We start from the raw sequence: 13,869 nt of genomic DNA on the forward strand, positions 1-13,869 counted from the left end.
GAAAAGTGGAAAAGAAAGTAAGTTGAGGTTTGCTTATTGAGTTCTGGTTTTCAGTATATTTAAATATTTTTTACAAAGAGATCCTCAAACTGGTGAAGTAACATTTTAAGTAAGAGGCATTAGGATATAAAATAGATGACATCTTATCACTATAACGCTTTCCTTCCAGTGATCTGTTTATCAACAAAGCAGACATAATGCTTGACCAAGTTTCTCCGTGTTCTCAGTGTATTCCAGTGAAAAGTCAGAAACATTTCCTGGGGAAAATTATAAAATGTGTATTTTATCTCCTTGGATAGAGAATAAATTTTACTCAAGTTCTTCTTTTCTCCTTCTCCTTGTCTTTCTCCTCCTCCTCCTCCTCCTCCACCCCCTCTCCTTCTCCCCCTCTTCCTCCTCCTCTTCCTCCTCCTTCTTCTTCTTCTCCTCCTCCTCCTTCTTCTTTCTCTTCTTCTTCTTCTTCTCCTTCTTCTTCTTCTTCTTCTTCTTCTTCTTCTTCTTCTTCTTCTTCTTCTTCTTCTTCTTCTTCTTCTTCTTCTTCTTCTTCCTCTTCTTCTTCTTCTTCCTGTATCTATCTATCTATCTCTCTCTCTCTCTCTCTCTTTAATTATTAGCTTCCAAAAGGAAAATATAATGTATTGCCTATGGATTAAATAAAAGAAAAATGTGGTAGCTGATAAATAGTACAACTGATTTGAGGATATTTAGAAATGGTTAATTTAAACAAAGTGATGATCCCAAAGATATCAAGGGTAGATGCAATGGTAGACATTTCCTGGTTCTCGATAATCAGGTTGGATCAACTTAATAATATGTTTGCATGTTTTTTCTTCTCTTTATATGCAATGACTGAGTCACCTGTAATGTCTAGCACCTCGAATGATACCAAGCATGTAATCATTGCTGAATAAAGAGCTGTGGATGAATGAATAAGTGAGTGAATGGGTGCATGAATTAGATGCGTGGATAAGCCATAAGGGAGGCAACTGTATTTTTTTGTTGTGTGGAAACTGCCTTTAGCATTCATTTGCTTAGAAGTCTTTGTGTGTGTGTGTGTGCGTGCATGTGTGTTTGTACATGCATGCAAAGTTTCCTTTATCCGATCTTCCCACCTGCATCAATAATTCTGCCTGGTGACATCTTTTCTCTGTAAAGCTTTAGGTGTCTCATCTACTGCTTGGGATGATCATATGAGTTGATAGTTTCACTGTTTCTACAAATCGGGGTTCCCCAACTTCCTTTTTATTTGACAATCTTGTTATGTCTGTATTCCAAGTCATATTTATTCCAGCATCCACTCATGCATTCATTATTCAAGCATTTATTAGCACATGTGGTATGTCAGGAACTATGCTAGGCACTTGGAAGATGAAGTCTAAGAAATGTTCCCTTTCCTGAAGTTGCTCAGCCCATAGGGGTTGGGAGGTAGGTAATAAAACATGTAAAAAATAACTTTAAATAATTCATAATTGGAAATACAACAGATAAACTGAACAATACCTGAGGTGAATTATAGGGGTGGAGAGAGCAATTTGAGATAACTTTATACTAAATATAACATCACAGCTGAGCCTGGGTACCCAATGAGTAGGGACATTTATGGTAAAGAAGAGTAATGGAGTATGTCAGACAAGAAAACCACATTTATAGAATCAAGAAGATGGAAAACAGGAAGACGTGCTTGAGAAATGAGGCTATTTCTGTTGGGCAAAGATTGGCAGGCAGGGGAAGAAAATAAGGTGAAAACAGTAGATCATCATTCAACCATAAAGAGTCATATCTTCATTCACAAGACTTTAGGATTAAACTTGCCGACAATAGGGAGCCACTGGCCATTTTATCTTACTACATTACTGTATAACATGCATACAGACAAATGCACAGCAAAATGAGTACATTCATATTACAACTCTTAGATCAAAAAGCAAGACACAGCCAGCACCCACAGCCCCCAACACATGCCCATTTGCAGTTACTACCTCAGCCAGGGTCACCACGATCTTATTTCGAATAGCACAGATTAACTTTCTCAGTTTTTAACTTCATGTAGGTGGGATAATACAGTGCACACTTTGACACATTATTATGTAGGTTGGATTCATAATATTCTTCTATATAGCTGTAGGTCATTTCTTTGTGTTGCTGTTCAGTATTTGATTGCATAAATATACCACAACTTTAAAATCTATTCTAATTTCAATGTGTATTTTATGTCATTCCCATTTTGGAATTATGACAAATAGTTGCTGCTAGGAACATGCTATTACGTGTCATTTGGTAAACATATGTACACATTTTGGTAGAGTTGTTCTAATATATTTTGTTCTATATATAGATATATGTTCTAATATATGTTGTTCTATGTTGTAATTTATGTTGTTCTAAGTATGGTTGTTCTAATACATTTTTCAGTCATAAAATAGACTTCTGCTTGTTCTACATACTCACACATACATAATTTTTTATTTATTCAATTAATGATCATCTTTTCAATTAGAATCTAAGTTTTGTGAATGTGGAGCTCACAGGTGCCTTTTTTGTATATTCGCATCTTTAGTGGCTAGTACCATGTTTGCCAGATGACAGGAGATACATGCACATACACACACACACACACAGACACACACACACATCACCTGCCTAAACAAATGCACAAATGTCTGTGTTCTTTTCCAAGTCACATTTATTCCAGCATCTACTCATGCATTTATTATTCAAGCATTTATTAGCACATACGATTTGTCAGGAACAATGCCAGGCACTTGGATGATAAAGAAGCCTACGATGAGACATCTTCCCTGAGGTTGCTTTCTCATCTAGAACACAGACATTTTGTTTATGGTAGACAAAGATTACATTTCCCTCGGATTCTTACTCGTAGACAGAAACAATTTAATACTCTATATTCTTAACTATTGAATCTGTTACTGAGGATGAAAATGGAGAATTACAGGTGATATAATAAATTAATTTCTATGTTGTGCCAAAATACTCAGCAAGTTTTGTAATTCAATCCAAAAAGTAGTTAACGGAATGAGGAAGACAGTTTTTAAAATTCTGATAACTTACAATAACACTCTAAAGAGCTTAGTGGGATGAAGGGTGGCTTGGAAGAAAATAGCCCATTCAGGAGACTGTTGTCTATGTCCCCTTCCTGTAGAGATGTTTCTGCATTGCCTTAAATACAGCCTATGTCTGCTTTTGAGAATTAGTAGCAGGAAAAAATGTCAAAGGAAAAATGTAAAAGTAATGCATCTATGTGCTTTCACAGGACCTTATCCCAACTCCACATTTACAATCATCAGTTAAATAGCTGGCTCTCTTTCCACTGATTAATTTCTACTTGGCCATTGTTAATAACAAGTCTGGAGAAATGTGTTTACACAGGGCAAAATGGAATGAAAAACACAGCATACATGCATAAGTCATCATTTAAACAGCATCAAAAGTGAAAGGGTGGCTATATTAAGCCCAAGCCCTTTGGCTTCCTCCCTGAATCTTGCTTGCCATGGAGAAACCTTTAATCGTATTATATTAGTGGTAATGGATGACGATGACACAGGCACAGACTTGGAATTAAAAGCGGCTTAGTGACATATCAGTTTATATCTTCCCCATTGTTTAAATCTGGTTAGTTATTTATTGCTGTGGGAAAAAAAATCATCCCAAAACTTGATTGCTTAAAACCACAATATTCATTGATTATCTCATAGTCTGTGGGTCAGAAATTCAGGAGTGATCGGCAGTTCCACCTCACTGTATCTCATGAGTTCAAAGTTAAGTGATGGCTAGAACTGGGGTCATCTGGAAGGCTTTCTGGCTTTTGTATCTGGGGCCTGGGCTGCGAAGACTTTAGCAGAGCGATGCTGCAGCAAGGGGGCTCCCCAGGAATCTCTAGACTTACCTAGATTCAAGAGGAAGAAACCTAGACCTCAATTCTAGATGAAGGTGTTAGCATTACATTGTAAAAAAAGCATATGGGATTAGCACGATCATTTTTGGCAAATACTATCTGCCACCAACTCATTGCTGCAATGTTGGGAGCATACCTCCTGTTTTCCTTGGCCATTTCCAGGCCAGTGGGGAACAGCTGAATTAGGACCGGAAAGAAGGTGTCTATTCATTGATGGCTTAGCTGTCTGGGGCAGCCACTGTCACTTCACTCTGAGTCTATATTGCTACTTCATGCAGAATCAAAAATCTGTCGTCCTCTGGCTGTCATCTATACGAATTAGGTTCCAGCCACCTTGTTATGGACTGAATGCTTAAGTTCCCCACAAATTCATATGTGGAAACTCCAACCCATAATGTGATGGTATTTGGAGTTGAGGACTTTAGGAGGTAAATAGGTTTAGATTAGGTTATTTCCTCTTATAAAGAGATTAGTGGTGCCCTGATAAGAGGAAGGGAAAGAAATAGCTTTCGCCATACTCATTCACAGAGGAAAGGCCACATAAGCACACAGCGAGACAGAATGGGCCCCTCACCATGAACAGAGTCTGAGGTCACGTTGATCTTGGACTTCCCAGCTTCCAGAACTGTGAGAAATAAATAACGGATTGTTCAAACCACTCATTCTCTGTTATTTTGTTATAACCACTTGAGCTGACTGAGACACACCTGTACTGTGCCTTATCTCTGTAAGCCTATATACATTGTGGCCCATAAACATGTTGAATATATGAACCAATGGATCAACCAATTAATTAATACCATCTATACTAATTTCCTTTGGCTGTCATAACAAAGAACCATAGACTGGGCAGCTTAAACAACAGAAATTTAGTTTCTCACAGCTTTGGAGGCTGGAAGTTCAAGATCAAGGTGCCTGCAGAGGTGGTTTCCCCTGAGGCCTCTCTTCTGGGCTTGCAGATGGCCACCCCCTTGCTGCCTCTTCACATGGTCATCCCTCTGCTCTGTGTGCTCCTGGCATCTCTCCCTATTCTTACAAGGACACCAGCCACATTAGATTAGAGCCCACATTGAGGGCTTCATTTTAACCTGATCAGTTCTCTAAGGGTATTATTTCTGAATATAGTTACATTAGGATGTATTATGGGTTGAAACTTTAACATACAAAATTTTGCTTTTGGAGAAGGGCCCAATTCTGCCCATAATATAGTTTAAGAAACCCTAAAGTAAGACTGCTCCTTTATTCACATGACTGTCTTGAAAACACGTGCAAACAGTGATCTTATTGCTCCCCCTCAACTCCCTCTTCTCTAAGCTCAAATGGACGCTCTTAGCACCACTGATCTCCCCTGAAGCTAGAGCACCCACCGTTTCATCCAGGAGCTAGACGATGGTAGAATATAGCAAGGCAGTCATTCCCCTGCCTTTGAAGCTATCTCTTATACAGCACTTTACTAATAGTTTCCTTGGTTTTGTTTCTCATTATCTTTCATGAAAACTTAATTTGTATATAGTGCCTGGTGCCTGCCAGGCATGCAATGCACATTTGTTGAATGAGTAAAGAAATGAAAAAGACATCTCATTTCATAAAGATTGAAGCTTCACTTTGTACTCCAGAAGGCTCGAATTGTAGTTTCAGATTTTGTTTTTAGCCTTAGAAAGCCCCCTCCCCTCTCTGGGACTTAGTTCTCTGCATTGCGTTAAAGAAGTTGGAGCTGGTGATTTCCACGAGGCCTTCAGCTACAGTATTCTATGGTTTAGGAGTAGAATCTACATAGCCTCATTAGGCCAACAGATGATATTGTAAGCTAAAAAAATTCATTTTAACCTGATCAGTTCTCTAAGGGTATTATTTCTGAATATAGTTACATTAGGATGTATACACTACACTATACCTTAAGTGTACCAGTGTTTTTCTAATTATATACTTTCATATTTATAACCATGAGGTGAATTCAATATTGTTATACCCATTTGATGGATATAGATACTGAGGATAAAAGAATTCAGCAGAAATATAGGTCTCATGATAGTGTTTGAAAATGCACCTGAAGTTGTGTCACATGCAGCACTTTTCAGTCTTTCAATATTTTCAATGGCTGTGCGAGGAGAGTGCTAGAACCTTCCTCTGAGCGAGCAAGTGACGTCAGAGGGGCCGGGTGATGCTTCCTTGATTGCATTTCCTTGTCTTTTCTTTGCACCTTTTGAACTCTTTTATGTGCACATTTGTTAAATACATTTGGATCATAAAAATAATGCATGTCTGTGGTTCACAATTTAGAAGGGATAAATAAGCTTAAATCTGGGAATAAAATATCACCTATTATCCCACTAACCTAAAATAATAGCTCAGATGTTCCTTTTTAACTTCTAGATACATCTGAACACGAGTGTGAGTGCATACACTTTTTATACATATAACATTCCTATATTACAATATTATAAAATGTTCTTCAGAAACTTGATTTTTAATGGCTGCTAAATAATTCCATTGTGTATATGTAGCCCAATTTATGCAGTAATTAGCCTTCTTTTTGAAAAGAACATAAGATCATAATGTAATTCTCATGATTCCATTAATTACACTTTCTTGCTAAAATACTTATTTCATTTCTTGGTTAAAAAAAAACTAATTTTTTTAACTTACAATATCATCTGTTGGCCTAATGAGGCTATGTAGATTCTACTCCTAAACATAGAATACTGTAGCTGAAGGCCTTGTGGAAATCACCAGTTCCAACTTCTTTAACGCAATGCAGAGAACTAAGTCCCAGAGAGGGGAGGGGGCTTTCTAAGGCCAAAAACAAAATCTGAAACTACAATTCGAGCCTTCTGGAGTACAAAGTGAAGCTTCAATCTTTATGAAATGAGATGTCTTTTTCATTTCTTTACTCATTCAACAAATGTGCATTGCATGCCTGGCAGGCACCAGGCACTATATATAAAGCAAAATGAGATAGACCTGTGCCCCGCTCCATAGAACTCCAAGAGTTGTCACATCCCTGTCTTTCACCCAGAGGTCGCCCACAGTTTTCCGAACATGTGGATACAGCTTGCTACATCTCTCTAGTGAGGGAAATTCTCCATTCTCAGGAATGTGCCCAGCCCTCTTGCTAGACAGGCTGAAGTGTCCAAGAATTAACCTTCCAGAAGTGACCCTCAACCAAGGATGAATGAAAGTTGGTGGATTAACATCCAAGGTTTCTTGTGTTCCCCCTCGGGCAGTGGGACAGTTCTGAGGCATATTCTACCATGCCTCGCAGGTCCCAGGGGGACCACTCTTGTTTTGCTTACAGCACTTCCTGGGATCACTTCCTTGGATAATGAGAGAAACTAGGAAAATACAATTCCAAACTGTTCTGTACTTTGAATATCATGGCGGCTTTGCACTAGAACTTTAATTGGGCAAAGAAAAGAAAATGTATACTTAAGCTAAGAAGTCCATTTGACCTACGAGTCACCTGAAATGAAATGCTTGTCTCAGGTTCTGCTTTTGAGAGAAAACCAAACCAAGACATCTATGTTTACTATCTGTATTCCATAAAGGAAAAGCTATAAGATGTCATCAGAATACACAGTAGGGAAACTCTTCCACTTATCTGTTGTTCCACAACAAACAAACTGTATTCTCTTAAAACAATCAGTTATTACCTCTTATGGGTCTGGGGTAGATGGGCTCAGCTGGGCAGTTCCCCTTTAGGGTCCTTCCTATAAATGCTGTCAGATGGTAGCTAAGATTATGGTCACCTGAAGGCTTTTTCACTCATATCTCTGATGTGTGAACTGGTTGGGCATCCCTCTCTACATGGAGTCCTCCACGTGTCTAGCTTGGGCTTCCCTCCATCATGGTAGCTGAAAGTTAAACTTTTTCTATTTTGGATGTCTTCCCCAAGTTCCCATTCCAAGAGACAGCAAATGCAACCCGTCAGTATTAAAGGCTGAGTTTGCAAACTGGCACAGTCTCCCTTCTGCAATATCCTCTTGGACAAGCAGTCACAGAACCCTCCCAGGCTCGAGGCAGAGGACATGAATGACCCCTTCCCCTTTGATGGGAGGAGTGTCCAATATTTTATCCATCTTAAATCTACCAGAGAAACTTAACTATTTACAGTGATGTTGGGAGGAGAATAAGGCAGCACCTGTTCGAATAAGGTATATTTAAGATGACACCCGAAGATAGGAGAGAGCCAGGCTGAGAGGCGTAAGGGAGGATGGAAAAGGGAACGCATTCCAGGCAGGGGGAAAAGTATGTGTACAGACACTCAGCGTTTTGAAGACCTGAAAAAAATGTCAATGTGGATGATGGCAGCAAGCCTGGAGGACAGATTTGGAGGGAACACCAGCTGAGAGAGCAAAGGCCTGGTCAGGGTGGCCAATGAAGGTGCTAAGTATGCTACTGTGTCCTTTAATAGAAATCAGCATCAAGGATTATCATGATGTAATTTATATATTTTAAAAATCTGTCTAAGACGCTCAGAAACACTCGAAGTGTGAGTCTCAGACCAGCCCCAGATTGCAAAGTTTGTTACCAGGCAATTACATGGGTATAGAATTTGAGCATAAGCATTCAGAAACTTTCTTAACATTTGAAACTGCTGTAATATCCAAGCATATATACATATATATATATATGCATATATCCAAACATATATGTCTGTGTGTGTATTGGATACTATATATATATACACACACATATATACATGCATATATATATATATATATATATATATATATATATATATGTATATCCAAGATATAAATATACTGCATTTTACAAGAATGTTGGTCCACAATGCATTGGGGGGAAAAACACTTAGCCTTTTACCATAGTTTATAAAACACTGCTCTAGCTAAGGTACCTAGTGGGATGAAGGGTGGTTTGGAAGAAAGGAACCCATTTGGGAGACTATTAAGGCAGTGATGTTGACACAGGTTAGATTAAAAGTCATGGAGATGGAAAGAATGGACAGCTTTAAATAAAGTTTAGAAGGGCAGATAGGCAGGACCTGGTGATGGGCTGGGAGGTAGGGAAAAAAGAGAAGTGGGCCTTAGAGCTGTCTCCCAGGTCTCCAGAGAGAAAAACTGCATTAACACAGACATCACATAATGAGATGTGAGTTACTGGAAAAAGGAAAGTGAATTCAACTCAGAATTGCTTTGCATTTGCCATCACAACTTTTGTCTTGAAACTTCTAATGATCATTGAAAAGGAAATACATCCTTAAGGCTGAGACACATTATCTTTTTATTTTAATTAGAGGCCACCTACAATACAGAAACAAGTCAACATAACTGACTTTTCTAATCAAAGAGAATTCTTTGAGAGCAGAAGAGATGCAGCATCCAAATAAATGAGTGGTAATTTTCTTAATGAACTAAGTCATCATGAATCACTGTGTGGAATCCCACCTTGTGCTGTAGAGCCTGTGACATTTCCAACAATGCAACACTATTTGGTAAATATTAAAGGCTGTTAGAGAAAGGGGATAAGAAATGACCTTTCAATCTATATGGAGCATGTTAATTACTAAAGAGGCAGCAGTTGGTTGTAAAGGATTGTTCTGCTGTCATCACCACTGAAGCATGGTTATGAATTATCCTTAGAAGAAATATGGACACATGACATTAACATTTACAATGTTATTCAGCATAAATATCCATTCTTAAAAATGTCTTTGGGCCCTGCACAGTCTTAAATATGGGTAGGTTTTTAAGCTTAAATATATTTTTGAGCTTTCTCCTGGAAACTACTAACAAGGCAATATAGTGCCATGGGAAGAGTACCAAAGGAGAGTCATATGTCCCTTGTTTAGAATAATGAATCGGTCACTTACTACCAATGTGAGCCAATTGGATTTTATTTAACCCATATTGTCCCAAACTTATTTGATTACAGAAACTTTTTTATTTCATAACACCACTTGATATACCATATATTTGTAGAATTTGCATTGGTGTAATGGTTCACAATATGGGAATCTGGAACACTGCACCTGGTTAGATTTTCAGCTCTACCATTTTCTAAATGTGGACATGGAGCCTCTATGACCAATGCTTGTTTTCTTTGTTAAGTGAGAATAAAATACTTTGCTTGAATTGTTGCTAAAATAGATAAAATAAATAAGTAAATAAAACATGTAAAGTGATTGCCTCAGAACTAGCCAAATCATACAGCTGAATACATAGCAGCCATGTTTTATTTTTTGTATCACCAGTGCCTGACACAGGATAAATGCTCATGGTCTGTTGAATTCCTTCTAGGAAGATGGTGAGGGAGTTAAGAATGCAGGATAAAGAGTTAATCAGCATTGCTGAAACAAGAACCCAAGTTTCCTGTGGCACAGTTCTAAGTCTCTTTCACCATACAGCACGGCTTCTCCAAGCTGGAAGAGACTCCCATGTGTAGTTGGGAAAGGAGAAATGGAGAAGTGAGGAGAGAATTAACTAAAAAGAATATTAGTATAAAAGAAAAGATGACAAATTAAGTAAGAGAGGGGAAGGAGAAAACAGATAGGTGATAGATAGAATAGAAGATAGATAAATAGAAAAAGGAAGGAAAGGAGAAAGGGAGAAGAAACAAGAGACACAGAAGAAAGGAAGGAGGATAGGGAGAGGGTCTATTATGCATAAAATTAAGTCTCCAAATAAAATCTCAAGTCACAGAAAACTGCAGTTAGACTCATAATAACAAAAGCATTATTCAGGAGGTGCTAAGTTTTTCATAATAGAATCAAATTGGTTCAATCCTGACCTGACTTTTATGCACTGGGTGACCCCAGATGAATTTGTCTAGCCTCCATAATGCTCAGTTTTCTTATCTTTAAAATGTTTATCCTTTTAGGGCTAGTACAAGAAAATAAGACAATACATGTAAAAAAAAACTTAGCTCTGTGGCAGGCCCGTGTTGACGGTCAATCAAGTTCATAGTTATCACAGTCAGGGTGTAACCTGTGGTGATTTCAGAACTGAAAACCTCAGGGCCAGATCAGTACCAAGAAAGAAGATTGAGAAAAAAGGAGGAAATATAGGGATGAATTAAACATTTATGAAGTAGGGTTCAGTCTAATGTGAAGGCTCCTAGAAATAAACACTTAAATTAGAGATTTTATAACAGTGAGATGGATTCCTTGCACTTATTTATTTATTTATTTGAGACAGAGTCTCACTCTGTTGCCCAGGCTGGAGTGCAATGGCGTGATCTTGGGCTCATTGCAACCTCCAGCTCCTGGGTTTAAGGGATTCTCCGTGCCTCAGCCTCCCAAGTAGCTGAGACTACAGGGGCCCACCACCATGCCTGGCTAATTTTTATATTTTTAGTAGAGATGGGTTTTCATCACGTTGGCCAGGCTGGTCTCGAACGCTTGACCTTAGGTGATTCTCCCGCCTCGGCCTCTGAAAGTGCTGGGATCACAGGTGTGAGCCACAGTGCCCGGCTGCACGTAATTTTTAAAGCATAGTATTAGATGTTTTTTCCTTTCCATGTTTAGTGCTTCCTTCAGGAGCTCTTTTAGGGCAGGCCTGGTGGTGACAAAATCTCTCAGCATTTGCTTGTCTGTAAAGTATTTTATTTCTCCTTCACTTATGAAGCTTAGTTTGGCTGGATATGAAATTCTGGGTTGAAAATTCTTTTCTTTAAGAATGTTGAATATCGGCCCCCACTCTCTTCTGGCTTGTTGTGTTCCTGCTGAGAGATCGGCTGTTAGTCTGATGGGCTTCACTTTGTGGGTAACCCGACCTTTCTCTCTGGCCGCCCTTAACATTTTTTCCTTCATTTCAACTTTGGTGAATCTGACAATTATGTGTCTTGGGGTTGCTCTTCTCGAGGAGTATCTTTGTGGCGTTCTCTGTATTTCCTGAATCTGAATGTTGGCCTAGCTTGCTAGATTGGGGAAGTTCTCCTGGATAATATCTTGCAGAGTGTTTTCCAACTTGGTTCCATTCTCCCCGTCGCTTTCAGGTACAACAATCAGACGTAGGTTTGGTCTTTTCACATAGTCCCATATTTCTTGGAGGCTTTGTTCATTTCTTTTTATTCTTTTTTCTCTAAACTTCCATTCTCTCTTCATTTCATTCATTTCATCTTCCATCACTGATACCCTTTCTTCCAGTTGATCACATTGGCTACTGAGGCTTCTGTATTCTTCACGTAGTTCTTGAAACTTGGCTTTCAGCTCCATCAGCTCCTTTAAGCACTTCTCTGCATTAGTCATTTTAGTTATACATTCATCTAATTTTTTTTCAAAGTTTTTAACTTCTTTGCCATTGGTTTGAATTTCCTCCTGTAGCTCGGAGTAGTTTGATCGACTGAAGCCGTCTTCTCTCAACTCGTCAAAGTCATTCTCCGTCCAGTTTTGTTCCGTTGCTGATGAGGAACTGTGTTCCTTTGGAGGAGGAGAGGTGCTCTGCTTTTTAGAGTTTCCAGTTTTTCTGCTCTGTTTTCTCCCCATCTTTGTGGTTTTTTCTACTTTTGGTCTTTGATGATGGTGATGTACAGATGGGTTTTTGGTGTTGGTGTCCTTTCTGTTTGTTAGTTTTCCTTCTACCAGACAGGACCCTCAGCTGCAGGTCTGTTGGAGTTTGCTAGAGGTCCACTCCACACCCTGTTTGCCTGGGTGTCAGCAATGGTGGCTGCAGAACAGCGGATTTTCATGAACCGCAAATTCAGCTGTCTGATCGTTCCTCTGGAAGTTTTGTCTCAGAGGAGTACCCGGCCGAGTGAGGTGTCAGTCTGTCCCTACTGGGGGGTGCCTCCCAGTTAGACTGCTCAGGGTCAGGGACCCACTTTAGGAGGCAGTCTGCCCGTTCTCAGATCTCCAGCTGCATGCTGGGAGAACCACTACTCTCTTCAAAGCTGTCAGACAGGGACATTTAAGTCTGCACAGGTTACTGCTGACTTTTTGTTTGTCTATGCCCTGCCCCCAGAGGTGGAGCCTACAGAGGCAGGCAGGCCTCCTTGAGCTGTGGTGGGCTCCACCCAGTTCGAGCTTCCTGGCTGCTTTGTTTACCTAAGCAAGCCTGGGCAATGGTGGGCGCCCCTCCCCCAGCCTCACTGCTGCCTTGCAGTTTGATCTCAGACTGCTGTGCTAGCAATCAGTGAGACTCCGTGGGCGTAGGACCCTCTGAGCCAGGTACGGGACACAATCTCTTGGTGTGCGGTTTTCCAAGCGCATTGGAAAAGCACAGTGTTAAGGTGGGAGTGACCTGATTTTCCAGGTGCCATCTGTCACCCCTTTCTTTGACTAGGAAAGGGAACTCCCTGACCCCTTGCGCTTCCCGAGTGAGACAATGCCTCACCTTGCTTCAGCTCAGCTCACGCACGATGCGCTAAACTGACTGTCCTGCACCTACTGTTTGGCACTCCCTAGTGAGATGAACCCGGTACTTCAGATGGAAATGCAGAAATCACCCGTCTTCTGCATCACTCACCTGGGAGCTGTAGACCGGAGCTGTTCCTATTCAGCCATCTTGGCTCCACCCCTCCTAATAGGTAATTGTATTAAGTCTAGGAGAAAAAAAAATAAAGGTGATATTTTTTAAACAAAGTATTTAAGATCAGGAATATAGGTTGGAAGGTGGTGTAATTTAATAGACCTACTGGCAGCCTGAAATATGTTTTTCAAATGAGCTTGAATATTTACACAAGTAAAATTAGGAAGTATGACCTATAGAGGAAGGGGCTTTTTTTGTTGATCAGTTCAATGAATGCAGTCAAAATTAATTTCTCAAGATCTGAAAATGTGACAGAAATGAGCAAATTCCTGTGTTTGAACTAAGAAAATTTCAGAAAGAGGGGTGATAAGGAAACCCTGCTTGCCTTTTTAATTTTTGAGAGTGTTTGGATGTACTAAAAATGGGTAGAACAATGTTCATGAATAGGACTTAGGAAAGTATGATATAAAAGAGAACAAGCTGAAAGAATCAGAGGCACGATATTGTAATAATTATTCCTAGCAATGG

This window comes from Symphalangus syndactylus, chromosome 11 (genome assembly GCF_028878055.3).
Source record: "Symphalangus syndactylus isolate Jambi chromosome 11, NHGRI_mSymSyn1-v2.1_pri, whole genome shotgun sequence".
NCBI lineage: Eukaryota > Metazoa > Chordata > Mammalia > Primates > Hylobatidae > Symphalangus > Symphalangus syndactylus.